The sequence below is a fragment of the Callithrix jacchus genome, chromosome 1 (assembly GCF_049354715.1).
Source record: "Callithrix jacchus isolate 240 chromosome 1, calJac240_pri, whole genome shotgun sequence".
Lineage (NCBI taxonomy): Eukaryota > Metazoa > Chordata > Mammalia > Primates > Cebidae > Callithrix > Callithrix jacchus.
Window position 1 is genome coordinate 2,914,732 of NC_133502.1, and position 21,713 is coordinate 2,936,444.

A 21,713-nucleotide genomic window follows, 5' to 3' on the forward strand; every position below is an offset into this window, starting at 1 on the left:
CCGTGTGTCTAAAGTCAGATGCATAGATCCTGTGCCTTGGAATTGGAAACATCTAAGAGATACATGAACTTAACATCTCTCAATGCAAACTTCTGTTTTGTTTTTTTTTTTAATTGCATCTTAGGTTTTTGGGTACATGTGCAGAACATGCAAGATAGTTGCATAGGTACACACGTGGCAGTGTGATTTGCTGCCTTCCTCCCCTTCACCCACATCTGGCATTTCTCCCCATGCTATCCCTCCCCAACTCCCCTGGTTTTTATACCAACTATATCTATGATATAGTATCATCTATCACCATGAATGATCGTTCATGCAATGTTTCCTCTAGAAACCTCAGAGGAAATAAAAAGTCATTATTCTATTTCACCTCTTCATTCCACACAATTTCAGGTCCTGGTAATTTTCTTTTCATTTATTTATTTATTTATTTGTTTGTTTATTTATTTTGAGACAGAGTCTTGCTCTGTTGCCCAGACTGGAGTGCAGTAGCGTGATCTTGGCTCACTATAACCTCCGTCTCTTGGGTTCAAGCGATTCTCCTGCCTCAGGCTCCCTCCTGAGTATGTTAAGTTGTTTATGGTCAGTATAGTGTTTTATAATTAAGTTAATTAGAATCCTTTTTAAGTTTTACTTTAGGTTAGTGGGTAGATGGGAAGCTTTGCAACATAAGTAAAAGCATGTCATGGGGTTTTTTGCACACATTATTTCATCCCCCAGGTATTAAGCCCTATACTCAATAGTTACCTTTAATCCTCCTCTTCCTTTCCCTCCTTCCACCTTCAAGTAGACCCCATGTCTATTGCTTCCTTGTGTTAATAAGTTCTTATCATTTAGCTCCCACTTGTAAGTGGGAACATGTGGTATTTTTAAAAATTTTGTTATTTTCTTTAAATTTATTTAGTAAAATGTTTGAGGATTTGATAAATAATGCAAACCAAATTTATCTAGATGAAATTTATTTGTATAGGGAATAATACGTTTCAGATAACTGAAAGGGTCAATGTTAATTGCTGGTGGTTGCTGGGTACCTCAGGGTCAGAAGTCAGATGTAGTTCTTAGAAACAGAATACAATGCCATATTTTAGGATTATGCTGATTCTCTCTTCATTAAAGCTTTGTTAAATGGGTGGTTTTCTTTTATTTTTTAAATAAGTAACCATGCTGTACACTCATTATTTGTGTGATTTTCCATTAATGGGAAATTTATACAATAATTTCCAGTGTACATAATATATTTATATAATTTTCTAATGTTGTACCTCCTTTAGAACTATCATTGAAACATTTACATCCCTAATCCAAAACTAAAACCTGACTCAGTATTACTCAGCCTGCTGTATCCACTTTCCTGATCAGATAGATTAATGAGAGGTAATATCTTCTTGATATATTGACCTGGAGTCAATGGATGGGCAGGCATTGCATGTGATATTAAAAAGAACAGGACAGACAGAAATAATAACTTTGAGGGATTCCAATCCTAGAAGGTATATGTAGCAAACAATTAGAAGGCACACATGACAAATACACAATTATTAGCTGGTGACACTATGTAAAAAACATTAACGTTATTTCCAAATCTAATTACAAACGAGATATATTTTACAGACTTACAAAAGTCATGATTAAACTATAGAAATCACTAATTTTGTTCAAACAACTAAAATGCCTTTTTGAGGCATGTGGATAGACGAGAAAAATAAAAAAAAATAAATTATAAACAAAACAACACACCCACTTCTTTCACAAGAATGTTCTAAGTTTTAGATGAGAAGATATGTAAGAAATTCATTTCATGTTTCACTAACAGCATTCAGTCATTCAACTGTGGTTTACTAAATTGTGCTGGTGCTAAGTATATCATTTCAAAGAGGACAAGAAACATCTTGGTTTTCAAGTCAATTTTACAGTGGTAGGGGAAAATTAATATAAATAAGCAAATAAAAATAAAATACAATGATTATATAAAATCATAAATAATCTGAAGGAAATAAACACAATGGTGTGATAGCCCACAGCTGTGTGAAGTAGGGTAGTTTAATTTAGATGAGAGAGTCAATAAAGATATAATTGAAGATGCGATATTTGTGCTGACACCTGAAGAATGACAAGGAGCCAATCAGAACAATCATCTAAAAGATAACTTTTAATATGGAGAAATAGCATTTACAGGCAAGAATGCTGAGCATTTCATTAAGGAAAAAAATTCAGGAATGTAGAAGGGCGTTTAAAGGAGATCATTAGAAATAAATAATTCTGCAAAGCTAGATAGGAACCATCACAAGGTAGATAATTGGCTGTGATTTGTTTGGGTTTTATGCTATACAAATACAAAGCCACAAAAATGCCAAGCTGAGTTTTTTGCTACCTAATTCAAAAGACTCTGACTAAAATACTGGTAATGAATAGACATGAATAAATATTGGAATCAAACCTACAGATAATATAGATATTGGGGGTAGTAAATAAAAAATTTGAAATAATAATTGTAATAATATTACTACATAGAAATTAGTAAAAATGCTAGAAAAATAGATAAACTAATGAAGAAAATTGACACCAATAAAATGAATCACTTATACATGATGATACAAATGCATAAGAAAATATTTTTAGTAAAAACCCTTTGTATAGGATTAACAGTAGAATGAGCACTTCAAAGCATTACTAGTTTACTTGAGAGCAGGTTATTATAAAATATTGAAACTGAAAAAAATAGGGAAAAAAAGAAGCATCTGTAACACACACAGAACATTCAACCATTGTGGAAGACAGTGTGATGATACCACAAGGATCTAGAACTAGAAAAAAACCATTTGACCCAGCAATCCCATTACTAGGTCTATAGCCAAAGGAATGTAAATCATTCTACTATAAAGACACATGTACATGTATGTTTATTGTGGCAGTGCTCACAATAGCAAAGTGAACCATCAGTGGGCATCCACCCAAATGCCCATCAATGACAGACTGGACAAAGAAAACGTGGCACATACACACCATGGAATACTATGCAGTAATATAAAAGGATAAGTTCATGTCCCTTGCAGGGACACGGATGAAGCTGGAAAGCATCATTCTCAGCAAACTAACAAAGGAATAAACAACCAAACATCACATGTTCTCACTCATAAGTGGGAGCTGAACAATGAGAACACATGGACACAGGGAGGGGAACATCACACCCTGGGGCCTGTCAGGGGTAGGGGGCTAGGAGAGGGATAGCATTAGGAGAAATACCTAATGTAGATGATGGGATAATGGGTGCAGCAAACCACCACGGCACATGGATACCTATGTATCAAACCTGCACATTCTGCACATGTACCCCAGAACTTAAAGTATAATTAAAAAAAGAGTCTAAAACAGTCATTGGCATTTCAGAGAGGATAAAGAACAAATAAAGCAGAAAATAAAATATATAAAAATTTTGCAAAACTAGCAACATATAAATTCAAGAAGCTAAGTGAACTCGAAGTGGGAGAAGTACAAGGAAAAACATGATTGTAATCATACTGAGACCACTGAAAACAAAGAATAAAAAGCAATTTTTCAAAGCAACTTGAGGGGAGAAAGACACATTATCTTCAAAGGATCATCAGTGGAATCTGTAGCTGAAACAAAAGTAATGATTTGGAAAACATGAAATCGTTCAAATAATTTCAAATACTTGCTAATCTGTGTATTTATAAACTATTATCCATATACGTTTTCATGGCATATTAATGTGAAATAATATAATTTCGGACAAAAGAAAACAGATAATCTGTCATCAACAGTTTTGCATTACCAGATGTTCTTAGATTGAAACCTACCTTCACTTAACTAGCTGAATAAATTTTTATAAGTTAATTGATCTCTTTGTGTCTCAGTTTTATTACCTATAAATATGATATATCAATATGGCCCATTTATAGGAGTATTTAGAAGATTAATTGATCTAATACATTAAGATGCTTAAATCTATTTCTAAGATATAAAATCTTTCTAACATGCTATTTTTCTCAGTATTAAATGTTACACTCAAAATCACTATTTATGGATGCAGAGTTTCCCATTATTAAATTAATATGCCTTTGTCACTGAGACACAGTATTATAAGGATTCCAAGAGCTAGGTATTGGGAATTAATTTAAATAATTTTTCTTGGTACAAATCTCCACTTTTCCACTTATAGCCTTTATAATGCTGGGCAAGTTATGTTACATCTTTGCGCCTCTATTTCTGAACCGAATAAATGCAAATGCCATTTGTAGCTAATGCATGTGTATGTTGTGAGTTTTAAGTTAATTAATGTATGTTTGGGGATTACCAACTTTTAGTAGTAGTTTTTAGTATATGTAATTTATAATCAACACTATAAGCAATACTGCAACAGCAACGACCATGTGTATTGTTATATGTTCATCCATGATCAGTTTCCTCAGATAAAATCCTATAGGTGGAACTCTGAAGTAAAAAGATATTAGCATCCTAAAGTGATATGCTTCCTCAAGTTGACCTTTAATCAACTATAGAAATTTAAATTCTCACCAGAAACATATAAAATAGTGTATTTCTACACATTCCTGAAAACAATGAATTAGAGAACTACTATACTTATCATTTGTTCTATACTTTACAGCAGAATAAAATGGTTCCTCATATTTTCCCTTAACTTTTTCTGTTATTACAACATGATAAATCCTATTCATAATAGAATGAGGTAAATTAACATATTAACTGGTATTCTAATAGAATTCAATTTTTAAAAGTCATTTGCACTACTAATTAAATACCATAAAACAGATTATTTTTATTTGCTTATGATTGTCCACATAACAAAGTATTTATTACAATTATGTCTATTTGATTGGTAAGCAACAATGATTTATGTGAATAATTTTCACAGGAAAATGATGATATTCACTCCCTTTAAAGTTTTTACTTTCTTTTTTATTAATTAAAACTACTTTTCTTCCCAAATGAAAGGATGATATACAGTTGTGATTTTATTCCCATTATCTTCTTTTAACTAAAAACAAAACGCAGTCCAAAAAAAAAAATGTGCTGAGGCTAATTAAAAGTATAATGGACACATTGAACTCACAGATTATTAGTTTCAAGATGTCCTCAGAGATGACTTCAATATGATTTCTCTTCTAATGCTGAAACCCATTTACAATGTCCTGATTGTTATGCATTGCACATCTGAAGGGAAAGGACTAGTTGTTAGAAAATACTTATTAATATTGACCCAAGATTTCTCTTTTTCCCACTTTCACCTGCCTGCTTTCAATTCTGTCCTAAGATGTATTAAGGTATCTTCAATATATCAATTTTATAATATGAGAAGAGTTTAAAAACCAATAATGTCATACCTTTTGATAAACCAACTTTATTTTTGGTATCTTAATGATTTTGATTTCTAATTATCCGGGCTACTCTCACTAAGTAACTGAATTTCTCAACATCTCTTTGTACATAAAAGAAAAAAAATTTAAATATTTCTTAAGAAATACGTAAAAAATTTTAATTCAAATTTTCTTAAAAGTTTTACTATTTGATTTTTTTTAATGACACTTAATTGTGTGGGGATTTATTATTGTCAATGCACCACGGAAAAGTAGTTTAAATATTTGGATGTCTCCTCATAAATTCCAGCAACCAAAAGGAACAGAGAGGATAACTGAGAAGCTTATTTTACATACATACATATATATATATATATATATATACACACACACACATATATACATATACATATATACACACATAAATATATGATATATACATAATATACTATCAAAATTATTTAATATGCAGCTGTGTATTATTTTATCTTCTACAAAAATTATTTAAAAAAATGAAATATGTATGCCAATATCTTAGTCTTGACCCTAACCAAACTGAAATTTCTAAAAAAAAAAAAAAAAAAGATTCCACTTACTCAGAGTAGTAAGGTTTAAAAAATGTAAGTCTCTGGAAACATAAATTGAAAGTAATTTCATTGTTTTATTAATAATAACTAGACCTTTAGATAAATAAAAATTAAGAAGAGACATAAAATGTCTTTTATAATTATGATTTGATTAAGTAGAAAAACAAATCAGAAAGTATAAGAATATTAAATCCTTTATGTACTTTATAGTCAGTGTCTAACTCATGTATACATACTTTTGAAAAACGAGGCATCTATCATGAAGTATAATAAAAGCTCATCCCAGAGAAACAAAGGATAGGCTTTAAAAAGGCAATTTCTGCTGCTGCAGCTAAAGCTAAAATTGTCCTGCAGGAAATTGTGATTCTCTGGCACATTTAAGTATTTCTCATTTACAAAAGTGAAGTAAGGCAAAAGAACCTGAGGAAAAGCCTCTTTGTTTCATTTTTGATCACAGCACTTCCCACAAAAGATCAAATTTTAATGGAAGAAAATTCAACAGATGTTTAGATGATGAGGCAAAATAATACAACTGTTCTTCCAACCAGTTCTTTTGAAACTGGAGAATCTAAATAATTACTCTTCAGAGATCAGCTTACATGCCTATATCATAGCTTTCCAATTACATCTGAATGAATAAAATTGCTGGAGGACATATATTTTCTCCTCCTTCTTAAAATTGGGCGATAATCTGTTAATATCATTGCTAGATGTACTTTCAGACTTGCAGTGTTCTGATGCTAAACAATCTACTTTAACTCTTATAAATGCAAGAACATACCCTCTATTAATCCTTTCTGCTTAGCCTTTCAGCAGGATAAATTTAAAGCCATCTCAATGGCCCCAAGCAATATTTTAAAAAAGAAGCAAAGAAAACTCCTAATAGATCATTCACATCATTCTGATGTCAGAAAAATAACAATGCTAAATATAATTTGCACTGTTTTATTTCAGACTCATTATCAAATTCCAAAGTAATAGAGTTTTAATAACGGGAAGAAATATTAATCAGGAAAAATGTATACAGTTATGCAAAAGTAGCTCTATGTGATTTTGCTTGTTACAATACTAAATTTGAGCTGCTCATCATACTCTCTATACTAAAAGCATGGGTTTGTTCTTAAAATTGATGGATTTGATAATATGAAGAAATATTAAGATTTGTTATAAATAACACATATAAAATTCTGTAAACTATAACAGAAATAATATAAGAAAATAGTTAAAATTATGTTAATTTTGTCAATATAAAATGGAAATGTACCTTCAAATATAATTTTGTTAGTAGACCCATAAAAATCTATTCTTATCTACAATGAGCACATACATTAATGTATAAATTATAGGAAAACATGTTTAACCAATATATATTCTTTACAAATAGATGGCATAGATAATCTTGGTTATTTCTAGTTAAAATGTAAAGATATAATAGGGGACTTTAGCATAAATGTATGCTTATAGAGCTTCAAAATTGCTAAAAATTTGAAATACCAAGTTTTACGTATTTTGTAAAATATTTATTTATTAAACCATTAGTTCTGGTTCTTTGTGTGGTGTCCGCATGGATATGAGGCTGAGATAATATATATATTATGAAAAAGAAACAATGTCTGTTGTTTCTTTCATATATGTAGTCATGGAAAATATGTGATATGATGATTGAAATTTTTTGGGTGGAGATGCCCACATTTTATTCCCTTCAATAGACATAAAGTTTAAATATGTAAAAGACAAAAGTACACTGTTGTATTTCTTTAAACATTCTATTTAGATGAAGGTTTATTCTAAATTAATAAGAAATTTTCTTGGTTACTAATAGAAGAGACCTGGAGGTGTTTGCATGAATGAGATAGTATTTTTAAATGTTAAGAATTTTTAATAATCAGTGATGGAGAAAAAGGCTTGATAGTATAATGTGGATGGAACTGTATAATATGTAAGTTACCCAAGTTCAAGTGTTAGATATGTTATTATAACCACTCCTTTGAAATTAATATCATAATGATAATCATTTACTAACTCTGTTAAATTACACAGTTCACATGATAAGAAGCACAAATTATCAAACTAAATCATCTATATTATCAATGGGGTTGTTGAAATGGTGAGAGTTAGCAATTTCTTATCAAAGTAATTTTATTATCCAATTTTTTCCTCAATGCAGCATATAGAATATATAAATGTTCTGATCACTATACAAGCACATTTGTGTTCTGGTTCCCAGTAAGATGAAGTAAGTGTACCCTACTTTATTTCTCCCATAGAATACAAACATTTAACCTGCTGAGCCTGTATAAAGCTGCTATCCCAGGCCTGTGAAAAGTAGACTAGTTGAGGAAGAATTCAAGTCAACGCTGAACTACCGGTAAGTTACCAATAATTTGTCCCTGTTTTCAGGACCAGGACACTACACAGACATATCTGTGTTTTACACAAAAGTAAGCACTCATGTACAGAGGAAAAGAACACCATGAAAAGTTTTGTCTGATTCAAAGAGCTGAAAAGTGAACTCAGGATGACAGAGTGGAGGGAATCACGGAGATAACAACAGCATATTGCAGGAGTTGGAAGTCTCATAGGTGAATATTCCTTTCTTAATGGTAAAGCGGTGGTTCCAAAAGGTTGGAACAACCACTACTGCTCTTAGACCTTTCTTTCTCACTCTTTCTTTTTTTCCTCTCTCTCTCTCTACTTCTAAAACTTAAAGGTTGAGATAGGTATAGTCATCTATGCATGCCAAAGATTCTGATAAATAAAGCCCAGCTTTCAAGATAACTAAGTAGAAAGAGGAGCCCCAGAGAACCAGAAAGCTCTAGGTAGATTCCAAGGTATCAGTGTGTGGAAAAGTGACCCTCTAAAGCTTTCTGTGAACTCCTAGTCTCACTCTTGAACAGAAGCAAAACAAAAGGGAACAAAAAACCTCAAAAAATAAATGAAACATATAAAGGAGAATTAAGTGGAAATGTTAACATATACAACATAAAACAGACTTAATTAAAAATGCACTAGGTGAAGTTAATAGCAGGATGGAAATGACAGAGCAGACATTGAAATTACAAGTTTAATCAACAGACATTATCCAATCTGAGCCACAGAGATGAAAAAGTTGCAAACAAAAGACACAATCTTCAGGGACAAATGCGAAATTAACAACATGCTAAATATTCATGTAATAGGGATTCCGGAAGGAAAGGAGAAAGAAGGTGGTGCTGAAAATATTTATAAGATTCATGGCTGAAAGTTTCCTAGATTTGACAAAAAACTTAAATCTACAAATTCAAGAAAGTCAGAGAATCTCAAATAATATTAATCCAAATAATGTCATAACCAACTATACAATAACAAAACTGCACAAGACTAAGAAAAAGAAAAAAATTCCAAATGTAGCAAGAGTAAAATGACACATAACCTCCAAGGGAGCAACAATTTGTAGGACATCAGAGTTCTAATAAAAATATTTTCAGCAAACTAACACAAGAACAGAAAACCAAACACTACATGTTCTCATTCATAATTGGGAGCTGAACAATGAGAACACATGGACATAGGGAGGGGACCATCCCACACTGGAGCCTGTTGGGGGGTGAGAAGCTAGGGGAGGGGGGACAGCATTAGAAGAAACACCTAATAGATAATGAGTTGATGGGTGCAGCAAACCACCATGGCACATGTATACCTATGTGACAAACCTGCATGTTCTGCAGATGTATTTCATGTAACTTTAAGTATAATAATAAAAATAAACTAACAAGAGCCAAATAATAATAATAAAATAAGGAAAATAAATAGAAATATATGTATACACACATATATATGTGTATGTATATGTTAAAGAAGTTCTCGAATTTTCCTCCAAGGGAAAAGTTGAATTTTTTTTATTTTCCTTTTTTTATCTTTGTTTTGTTTTATTTTGGTCCCTCCAGGTGCTATGCTCAGAGAATGCTTGCAGAGTAGACAACTTGCATGGGTATAATTTGAGGCCAATTCAGGATTTCTGAAATGAAATATTTTTTAAAGTACCACAGAAAATCTCTGTTCCATGTCATTTTGTATCTACATACCTATGTCCATTTCATTATAAATTAAATCACTTTCTTCTCAATTTTATTTCATTTGTTGACAAGAGCCGCTTGGACTTAAAACCTGGTATGTATCCATGAACCTTTCTGAATACACATTTGTGAAGCTCTCTTTATTTCATTTGGCCTCCTGCCATAGAGATTTACATTCCTTTTTTAGGATATTGCTGCAATCACTGCCCTGCCCTCTGCCTCTAGTTCCTTAAAAACTCTCATTTACACTTAGAAAAGCTTCCACATTATTCTTTCTAAAGTAATCATAATTAAATTTATACAATGTAAAATTCTGATTTCATTTACTGTCTATGAAATATAGCGTAAACCAGGAGCATCCAGTCTTTGACTTCCCTGGGCTATACTAGAAGAAGAAAAATTGTCTTGGGCCACAAATTAAATACAATAATACTATCAGTAACTGATGAATAAACAAAAAATTATGAAAAGTTCTCGTGATGTTTTAAGAAAGCTTACAAATTTGTGTTGGGTCACATTGAAAGCCATCCCGGGCTGCAAGCAACCCATGAGCCATGGATTGGACAGACTTGACCTAAACTGTCAAGAATAAAACATAAGACATCTGTGATTAATGGCTGGATAGCAAATTTTAAAAACTAACTGAGGTGAAAGGGAGAGGGGAACTGATTTGTAAATATTGTTGTTTCTGAGAATACATGGGAGATTGGTTTCAGGACCCCTACATATACCGAAATGCCTGTACTCAAGCCCTGCAGTCATCCTTGTGGGCTTTTGTATACCACAAGTATATTTTTGTTGCATTAGATTGAGAAAAATCCGCCTATAAGTGGACCTGTGTACTTCACAACCTGTTTTTAAAGGATCCACTGAATTGCCCATTTCTCTCACCATGGCTGATGGTTGAAGTAATGCTACCTAATGACTCACTGAACATGGAGTTGGGAAAGGGTGAACACAAACAGCACTTGTTAGTAGGTACAAATTAGCCTCAGCATACGTGTTATCTCAGCACACTTTATGTTTCTAAGCTGGATCCTTGCCTATTGCTCTAAATATAAGTAATCCCCTACTCAAATTAGGCAATCTTTAAAGTTGTAATGAAACGTCATTCAGACTGGATTTTCAACTAAAATGCTTATGCTTTCATAACTTGGAAACAGAGTTAAAGAGTGAAACAGTAAGAGCACAACTAATTTTAAAGCTCTCATTTCAGAGATTCTATGCAGTAAATGATCTTGGCAAGTATAACATGTAAAAAGTATACAGAAGTAAGGCTTATTGAAAATAGCATTCTGTAAGAGTTGCTATTGATATATCTGTGTAGATTTTAAGCATCTGTTTATGACTTTCCCCAGAGAAATTTTGAAACTCATTTTCTTCATTCAAAAAGAATACATATGGATATACTCTCCATATATTTAATTATTAATATAGCAATATAAATAATCTATGAATGTATTCAATTATTATAAGTTTAAAAAAATGTTTCAAAATATGGACTTATAGGTGTCACATGAGAAAGTGATGCCAGCACTCACTCTCTATTGCCAAAGGCAGGCCTGAGTATAGTCCCAAAGTAGCAGAGATTTAAAAGTCTAATAGAAGTCTCTGATAGAATTCCCAACCTCAGCCTGTGTACCAACCAAGCTTCTTTAAAGAGTTTTGTCTTAAATGGTTTGTCATGCATGCAGTTCTCAAGAGTATTGTTCCTTAGGCATAAGCACCTCAGAGTATTAGACAGAGGTGAACGGATATTCAAATGGCACAGTTACATGTTTTAAATGATGCCTGGAAGATCAGTGTTAGCAAAATAAGCCAAGAAAAGAGTAAGACATTTCTAATTTACCAAGAAATGATTACACCTGATGGAGTTCATCAAGCATTAAAAAGACATTGCAACATGCTTAAAGTTGCTTTATCAATACATTCAATTCAAGGTCAGTCAGCCATGGATGAATAGTAATTGCATTGATTTATCTTAGTTATATAATGAGTGTTATTTGAATGGCCAAATGCCTAGTGCAATTCTTGCATACTTTTAAACACCTCTGCTTTTGAGGCACTAGATATGTTTAAATAGGTATCTGTAGATAAATAAATTTCATATATGATTTCTTTATATGGTAAATGTAAAACAAAAAAAATAAAAATACATGTTTTTTTTAATAGGGCAAGGGTCCTATTTTGTTCAGAACAATATTTGAAATAGCTATTTATTCTATAATTATTTAAACTCTCAAATTTTCATATGTTGAGGCACTGTGGTATACTGATAAGCCTTAATTAGAAATAAAATATGTCGTATGTACTGCTACTCTTACCCCTTGGGGTGGCCTAAGTTGCAGCATTGACTCCCCAGCTAATCAATTAAGTCTGAGACCAATGCTGAGTGTAAGATAAATAATAATCTTTTGTTATATCTAAGTGTGTTATTTCATGGACACATTTGGAAAATGTAATTCCCCATGAGACCATTAATATGCAATTTTAGGGATTTCTTTCACCACAATAAATGTCACTCTTGAGCACCCTTGTTGTGTAGTGAAATAGCAATCTATACAATACTCTCAATACAACCAAAGATTTAACAGAATTTCCTCCCTCACCTTTATCTCCTTCTTTTTGAAATTATATTTGAATACCAGTGGACATCACTATTAGAATACTATTGTTTCACTAATCATGGCAAGAACACATGGGAAAAACATTTACGTATCTCCTTAACCCCTGTTACTTTACTGTCAGGAACACTGTAACTAATTGTTAAGACTGGAGAGTGCCTAGTTATAAACTTTTCTCTCAACTGTCTCTTGAAACTCATTCCTGCAGAAAGGTGCATCCTGGTGGTTTTCTTTGTTTGTTTGTTTGTTTGTTTGTTTGTTTGTTTCTTTTCAGACATGCGTTAAGTTTGCAAAGTAGCTTCAGACACTCACAAAAGGACAATTTAAATTCAGCAGTGTCTTATTAAACAAGATACAATTTAGCTTTGCACAAGCTTTGCTATTGAGTATTATTTTATTAATAAAGCAGACATTTTGATCACTATCTTCTGCATGTAATCCTTCAAACCCCAGAGGAACTCATTTAGATTCATGTCTTTAAATATTACCTATTTTCTGCTTATTCTTTCCTGCTTATTTCTAGCCTCATTTTATCCTCAGAGCTCTAGACTAACTGTAACAGCATATGTATAATAGATAATCCAGTCATGATGTGTCCAAAGGCAATAGTTTAAAAAAGAATCCTTCCAAAAAATAAACAGAAGAAAAATTTTCTTTCAAAATTCCCTATCTCAATTAAATGAATTGCTATATTCTTAGCACAAAATTCATTTTTGACTCTATTTTTCCTCTTTCATAAATACTATAAAATAGTGTAAAATCTATAAAAAGATTTCTCAAAATATGTTGAGGAATTGGGGTATACTGATAAGCTTTAATTAGAAATAAAATATGTCTAATATACTGCTACCTATCAGTATATTAGACAATCTATCAATAAGTCCTATGGGAGTTTTCTCTTAAATATATGTAAAATAACACTTGTCACGGCATCTATTGCTGTACTCTAGTCCAAGTCACCAACATTTCTTCCCTGGACCATTTTAATAAACCACTGGTTGATATAACCATGTCTATTCTTTTATACTAACAAACTAGTCATATGGAAACCAAAGTAATCTATAACATTAACTACTTTCAAAAGTTCTCAATTGCACTGTGTATAAAAGTGAAATTCCTCAACGTGATATATAAATATTTACATTGTTTGGTTCCTTGCTTTTTCTATTACTTTCTATTCCATCTCTTTGACCACATTTATTCAGCTGTAACCCTAAGAGTCTAACTAATGATTTAAACAAAAAACATATTTGGTCACGGTTCACATGCATTTTCCTTGTTGATTCATCTTTCCAGAACACTCTTGTCATTGATATGTGTATGATTTATTCCTTTAATATTTTGTCTGTGGTTAAATGCCATCTTCTCTGAGATAGCTGCAACTACTCTATAAAATATGTAATCTTTATTTTTTATCTCTTTTTCATATTACTTACAAATATGAGGCCTTTTATTTTATTTTATTTTATTTTATTTGGTCTTCCAACCATCCTTCTACAGTATCAGTTCTTTGAGAGCTGAAACAATGTCACATAACAGATACATTTTCTTAAACGGGTTCTGTCACATAGCAGATGTTTAATAATTGTTGTTAAATAAAGGAAGGAATACTTGAGGCAGGAGATAAGATTATTATTTATTAAAATCCTACAAACACCACTTCACCTTAAACCTTTCTTTGAAATACTGCTACCACCTTCCCTATTACATAGACCAAACTCATTCCTTCAGCATGTCTCTGACTTGCTATCACAACGGCATTCTACCTGTCGTTTTTATTGGCTTTGGCTTGAGAAATCAATCATTGGGTTGAATAAATTGATAAATATATTTATCAATTAAGTAAATGATGACGATGAAATAATCAAATAATAGGACTGTGAGATAATTCTATCAAAATGTTAGCCTTTTGTAATTAAAGTTTTCCCATAGTTATATTAGATATATTTTAAGGTGTAAGAGCCACATCTTTTTTACTGGCTTTTCATAACCTGACTATTTTGAATGTTTCGAGCCTATTCATTTTGAGTAGTAGTCATTTTTTGTGATAACAGAATGTGTTTGTTTCAACATTGCTTTGAGTATTTTATCTTTGTTTCCATTCATCTTTCTGCTGTAATTTCCCAATCAACTATCAAGTCTACGATCATACTGCATCTAAGGAATCTTTCCACTTTTACTTTATTCTAAAGTAACCAAGAAATATAAATATTGAACAGCACTACACGCTAGGCATTGATTGGCTATTTTCCATGAAATAAATAATCCTAAGAAAGGATGTTGATGTTTTATTAGGGGAGAAAATGGAGGTGCAGAGAGGAAAGGTCATAAAGCTAGAGAGCATATTGGGACTGTGTGAAACTCAAATTGGCCTGACTTCAAAAGCACTTTGTTCTTTTTCACAGCATACCACTCTATGAACTTTGTTCTACATTGTAGAGTTCATATGACAGGGTTTTATTCTTTATTTTATTAGATATTCATAGCACCACACAGTGGTGTGTGAAAAGATTTTTAAAGAGATATCAACATTTCAGAGATGTAGGTAAATGTCTACATTAGCTTCTAATATTCTTGTTTACTAAGATATAAAGATTATCTTAAAAAAGTTTGAATTTGTTAGTGAAGAAGAGTAATAAGAAAGAATCATGAGGCATAAAATAATAAACACTTTGAAGATGAGAGAATGTATAATTTTTTTTTTACAAATGTTAATAACATTCTACAAGTCACAAAAATATGTTGTGACATTTGTTTTCAATTCAATCAGTGGCTCCATGGCAGTCATTTAGCCCGGCAGGGAAATTCCCAGGGAAACTAAATGGAAAATGAAAATTTTATTTTATTATTTCTCAAGAGTAGCCAAAATTAAATTGCTAATTATAGAATTGCTAATTAGAAAGACAGCATCTCTATCCATAAAAGACATTTTTAGAAAGAAAAGCAATGCATATTTTCATTTAGGCATACGCATTATGTAGAGTATGATCCTAAGCACTATTTTGGAATTTCTCTAAAGCCACAAAGAAATGTTTGAAAACAAATTTGGAAAGTGTTACTTGGCTGGAGCTATTTTACTATTTAGTAGAAGCATAATGCTAGCTTTCTGCATTTTGAAAAGTCCTCTTACTAAGTGGAAAATATGTAAATCCCTGAAAAAAGTACATTTCAATTTTGGGGTTTTATAATTAGCTTTGCAATATATACACATTTTCAGTAATCAAATCCTAACTTGTGGTCCAGAGCATCAATTTGTTTAGAAAGTATAGTTTATAGTGAATAGATCCCTTTAGGCAATGCTTAGCCTGAACAACATATCCAACTAGGCAAGAGTAGCCTGTAGGGAAATTTAAAGCTTTATTGTTCTTACAACCATGACATTATAATACTATGCTTTGTGAAAGACTGATTTATAATTTATGTTATCTCTTTTTTTGAGCTTTAATTGAGAGTGAACTCTTGGGATAACGTTTAACTTGCTTTAGATCTGTATTAAAATGCTCAGCTGTAGCATTTAAAAGTATTTTGATAATAATTTTTCCTCAAGCTATATTAACTATTAACTAAATCTGCATGCTTACTTTGAGAAATGTATACTGAATATATATAGTAATTATCTAAAATTGCAAAATAAATGAGTAAAAATGAATACTCACATCACAATATTCCAAACTATCAACTACAGAAAACTATAATTTCAATACTATTTCAGAGACAAGTTATAGTAAGACTATGAGAAAAAAATACTAGCTAAATTTTTAAGTATAAAATATAGCTCTAGGAGGAGCTGTGTGTCTATATAGGAGAAAATAGGGAACTGATTTCACTTCATCATTATTTAATAAGGAAAGCAACTAAAAATTCAAAATACCTGAAAATAAATGATTATTTTATTTTATCTGCAAAATGTATTTAAATTATCATCTTTATTGCATAGGAAACAAAGAATATAGAAAAAGTATTAAAATGCATAAGTTACTACTATAATTATATTTTATTTTATTATGATTTATATTTAAGTTATAGTATAATATAAATAGATTTACTTGATTTTCTTCTAGTTGAAGAAGAACCTGAGGTTAATTATCTGAAGATTTAAAATTTTCAATTTCTTTTCTTGGTTTAATTTTTATCATACTTGCTGCATTCAGAATATTTTGTCCAAAACACATCACATCAGATGACTACATGCTCCCATTTTAAATCAAGTGGTACAGATCTAGTTATTTTAAAAGTATACATTTAGTAGCACATTTCATAAAGTTCATGATTAACAAACATCATCAGGAACCCTGACATTCTAGCATCAATAAAAAGACTTTGCCTAAAAATGGTAATTGATTAAAATAGAAGCAATAAAACCCTACCATTATATAGAGAGGAAAAAAATTTAACACATAAAGTCATTTTAGAAATATTTAAGGTATACATATCCATGGCTTCACTACAAACTATGCACCTGTTTTACAAATGCACCGAACAGATTTAGCATTTTAAAAACTGAATTCTTTTCTCTGCTTTTAGTTTAGCATAGCTTATATTAGTTTACCTAAGACCATGGAAATGTAAACCATCTTCTGTTGGCATCAGAATAAAATGTCTGCAATAATTATAATGGGATGTGAGAGAGATATTGTCCGTCTCTTGAGGGACATAAAATTTTTCCCCCGATGCTTGATAGATATCAAATTATATTAACTGTGATATGATGTGATATTCAGTTATATATTTAATTCACTAGCATCTATTGAGCATCTACAAAGTTTTAGATATTTTTGATTCACAATTTAACTGGGCATATTTTTGAACTGCCAAACACCTATGTCTATAAACAAAAAATAATGTAGAAATAATAATTCAGCCAAGTCTTAGACTAAATATTTCAATATCGTATGTAGAAATCATAAAGTACATGATATATAAGCTTATAAACTTAAATATATTAACATGCATTTTTTACTTTTATTACTTCCTGCATTTCCTAATTAAAATACATGTGAATTTATCCTGTTTTACAGTATAATTTTACAACTTATCTGACCCTAGAAAAGAGGTTTAATTGACTCACACTTCTGCATGGCTGGGGAGACCTCAGGAAAATTTCAGTCACGGGGGAAGACAAAGGCGAAACAAAGATCTTCTTCACATGGCAACAGGAGAGAGAAGTGAAAGTAGGGGAAATGCTAGACATTTTTAAAACAATGATACCTCATGAGAACTCACTCACTATGATGAGAGAAGCATAGAGGAAACCACTCCCATGAGCCAGAGGATAGGCAGAGAATAAAAACAAAGTTTCATGCATACCTGCAATGCAGAAAAACATCTCACTTCCTTTTCTGAAGTACTGATACATTTTCATTGTTTTTACTGCAATATATTCCAGGCTCTGTTGACTATTATAACTGGTATTGCTATTGGAGCTACTCATGTGATATTTATGCTCTCTTACTCTGTGTCTAATTGTGCATTTCGTCTAATGTATGACGTAGTTTTATTTTTGGTTTCTTCTTGTGACTTGACCTATCTTTTCACTTAGGACAAATTTTACTTTTATTATCTTCATCTAAGTTCAGAAAAATATAGCTATTTCCTTTCTGTCACTATGTTTTTTATACCTTGTTTTAGTCTCTGGTATTAATTAATATACTACCTAACTTCTACCCCAATCAGTTTAGTATTCCAATCATTATTGGTCCAGCAAATAATACCTCATCTATATGTTTTCTGAAGTTTCAATAATTTTGCTAATAATAAATTGCTAATTTTGATAACAATAAAACTTAAATCTATTCTTTGTAGAAAAAAAAAACATTTTTAAAGAGATAATTCTCCATGTATTAAGTTCCATTATAAAAGTTGGCCAGTTGACACTCAATTGCTACAAAGAGAATAAAATACCTAGGAATATAATGAAGGATGTGAAGGACCTCTTCAAGGAGAATTACAAACCACTGCTCAACGAAATAAGAAAGGACACAAACAGATGGAAAAATATTCTATGCTCATGGTTAGGAAGAATCAATAGTGTGAAAATGGCCATATGGCCCAAGGTAATTTATAGATTCAATGCTATCCCCATCAAGCTACCTATGACCCTCTTCACAGAACTGGAAAAAAACACCTTAAACTTCATATGGAACAAAAAGAGAGCCTGCATAGCAAAGACAATCCTAAGCAAAAAGAACACAGCAGGAGGCATCACACTACCGGACTTCAAACTATACTACAAGGCTAAGTAAAACAGCATGGTACTGGTACCAAAACATAGATATAGACCAGTAGAACAGAACAGAGGCCTCAGAGGAAATGCCTCACATCTACAACCATTTGATCTTTGACAACCCTGACAAAAACAAGCTATGGGGAAAGGATTCCCTATTTAACAAATGGTGTTGGGAAAACTGGCTAGCCATGTGCAGAAAGCAGAAACTGGACCCCTTCCTGACACCTTACACTAAGATTAACTCCAGATGGATTAAAGCCTTAAACATAAGACCTAACACCATAAAAAACCCTACAAGAAAACATGGGAAAAAACCATTCAGAACATAGGAATAGTCAAGGACTTCATGACTAAAACACCAAAAGCATTGGCAACAAAAGCCAAAATAGACAAATGGGATCTAATTAAACTCCAAAGCTTCTGTACAGCAAAAGAAACCATCATTAGAGTGAACTGGCAACCAACAAAATAGGAATAAATTTTTTTAAATCTACCCACCTGAAAAAGGGCTAATATCCAGAATCTACAAAGAGCTAAAGAGATTTACAAGAAAAAACAAACAAACCCATTCAAAAGTGGGCAAAGGACATGAACAGACATTTTTCAAAACAAGACATCTATAAGGCCAACAAATATATGAAAAAATGCTAATCATCACTGGTCATTAGAGAAATGCAAATCAAACCACATTGAGATACCATCTCACACCATTTAGAATGGCAATCATTAAAAAATCTGAAGACAACAGATGCTGGAGAGAATGTAGAGAAATAGGAAAACTTTGACACTGTTGGTAGGAGTGTAAATTAGTTCAACCATTGTGAAAGACAGTGTGGTGATTCCTCAAGGACCTAGAAATAGAAATTCCATTTGACCCAGCATTCCCATTACTGGGTATATATCCAAAGGATTATAAATCCTTTGGCCATTATTGATACCTATTTTAGGAATGAAGTAATATTTCTTTTTCCCTCTTTTTCTCTTTTTTCTTCTTTTTTTCCTCTTTTTCCCTCTTTTTCTTTCTCTTTCAAAAAAAAAAGGATTATAAATCCTTCTACTATAAGGACACATGCACATGTATGATCATTGTGGCACTGTTTACAATAGCAAAGGCCTGGAACCAACCCAAATGCCCATGGATGATAGACTGGACAAGGAAAATCAGGTGCATATACACCATGTAATACTATGCAGCCATCAAAAACAATGAGTTCATGTCCTTTGTTGTCACGTGGATGAATCTGGAAACCATCATTCTAAGTAAACTGACACAGGAACAGAAAATCAAACACTGCATATTCTCACTGATAGGTGGGTGTTGAACAATGAGAACACAGGGAGGGGAGCATCACACACTGGGGTCTGTTGTGGGGGAATGGGGCGGAACAGTGGGGCATAGGGAGGTTGGGGAGGGATAACATAGGGAGACAGATGACTGGGGGATGGAGGCAGCAAACCACATTGTCATGTATGTACCTATGAAAAAATCCTGCATGTTCTACACATGTACCCCAGAACCTAAATTGCAATAAAAGATACATGTTAAAAAAAAAAAAAAGATGGCCAAAACTTTTTACCTTGAAAGATCTTATTTTTTAGCAGAGCAAGTATCTTCAGGAAGGACATATATTAACACAAAGACATGGGAAGAACATAATAAAAATGGGGAAATATGCTTTATTGTATTTAAAGCCATATTATAGAGTAACATAAAGAGTATGGAACAACTGAGTGAAAGTCCAGTAATTTATGAGTTAACATATTTGCATTTACCTTTGTGTGTGTGTGTTTGTGTGTGTGTGTGAGAGAGAGAGAGAGACAGAGAGAGAAGGAGAGAGAGAGAGAGAGAGAAAGAGAGAGAAGGAGAGAGAGAGAGAGAGAGAGAGAGAGAGTTTAGCTCCCATTTATAAAACGAGAGTATGGAATATTTGATTTTCTGCTCCTCTATTAATTTGCTTAGAATTATGGACTTCAGCTGCATTAAATGATTCTATTTTTATCATGGTTACAGAGTAGTCCATGGTGTATATGTACCACATTTTCTTTATCCAATCCACAATTGATGACCATCTAGATTGAGTCCATATTTTTTGTTATTGTGACTAGCATGGTAATGAACATGTGAGGGCATTTGTCTTTCTGATAGAATGATTTATTTTCCTTTGGATATATTAATTAGTCTGTTCTGATGCTGCTAATAAATACATATCTGAGCCTGGGTAACTTATAAAGGAAAGAGGTTTAATTGACTCACAATTCCACATGGCTGAAGAGGCCTCACAATCATGGCAGAAAGTGAAGAAGTAAAGCCAAGTCTTACAAGGCAGCAGGTAGAAAAGAGAGCATGTGCAGGGGAAATTCCCTTTATAAAACCATCAGACCTTCTGACCTTATTCACTATCACGAGAATAGCATGGAAAAACTTTGTGCCCATGATTCAATTACCTTCCAACTTGTCCCTCTCATAACACATGGGAATATTACAATTCAAGGGGAGATTTCAAGGAGGACACAGAGCCGAACCATATCAGGTGTGTGCCCATTAATGTGGTTGCTGGGCCAAATGGTTACTTCCTTTTAAGTTTTTTGAGAAATCTCTCAACTGTTTTTGAAAGTGGCTGAACTGATTTACGGTCCCATCAACAGTGTATAAGTATTCCATTCTCTCCATAACCTCTCCAGAATCTGTCATTTTTTGACTTTTTAACAGTAGCCATTCTGACTGGTGTGAGATGCTATCTAATTGTGATTTTGATTGGCATTTCTCTCATGATTACTGATGATAAGCATTTTTTACATGGTTGTTGGTTGCTTGCTTGTATGTCTTCTTGGCCCATATTTAATGGGGTTATTTGTCTTTGCTTCTTGATTTACATTCCTTATTG

The 21,713-nt window shown here is 32.3% G+C and overlaps 1 long non-coding RNA gene across 1 annotated transcript in view; it reads right to left on the reverse strand.

Moving 5' to 3' along the window:
• LOC144578919 (uncharacterized) overlaps positions 1-21,713 on the reverse strand; it is a 286,071-nt gene that overhangs the window by 54,321 nt on the left and 210,037 nt on the right. The window lies entirely within an intron of this gene.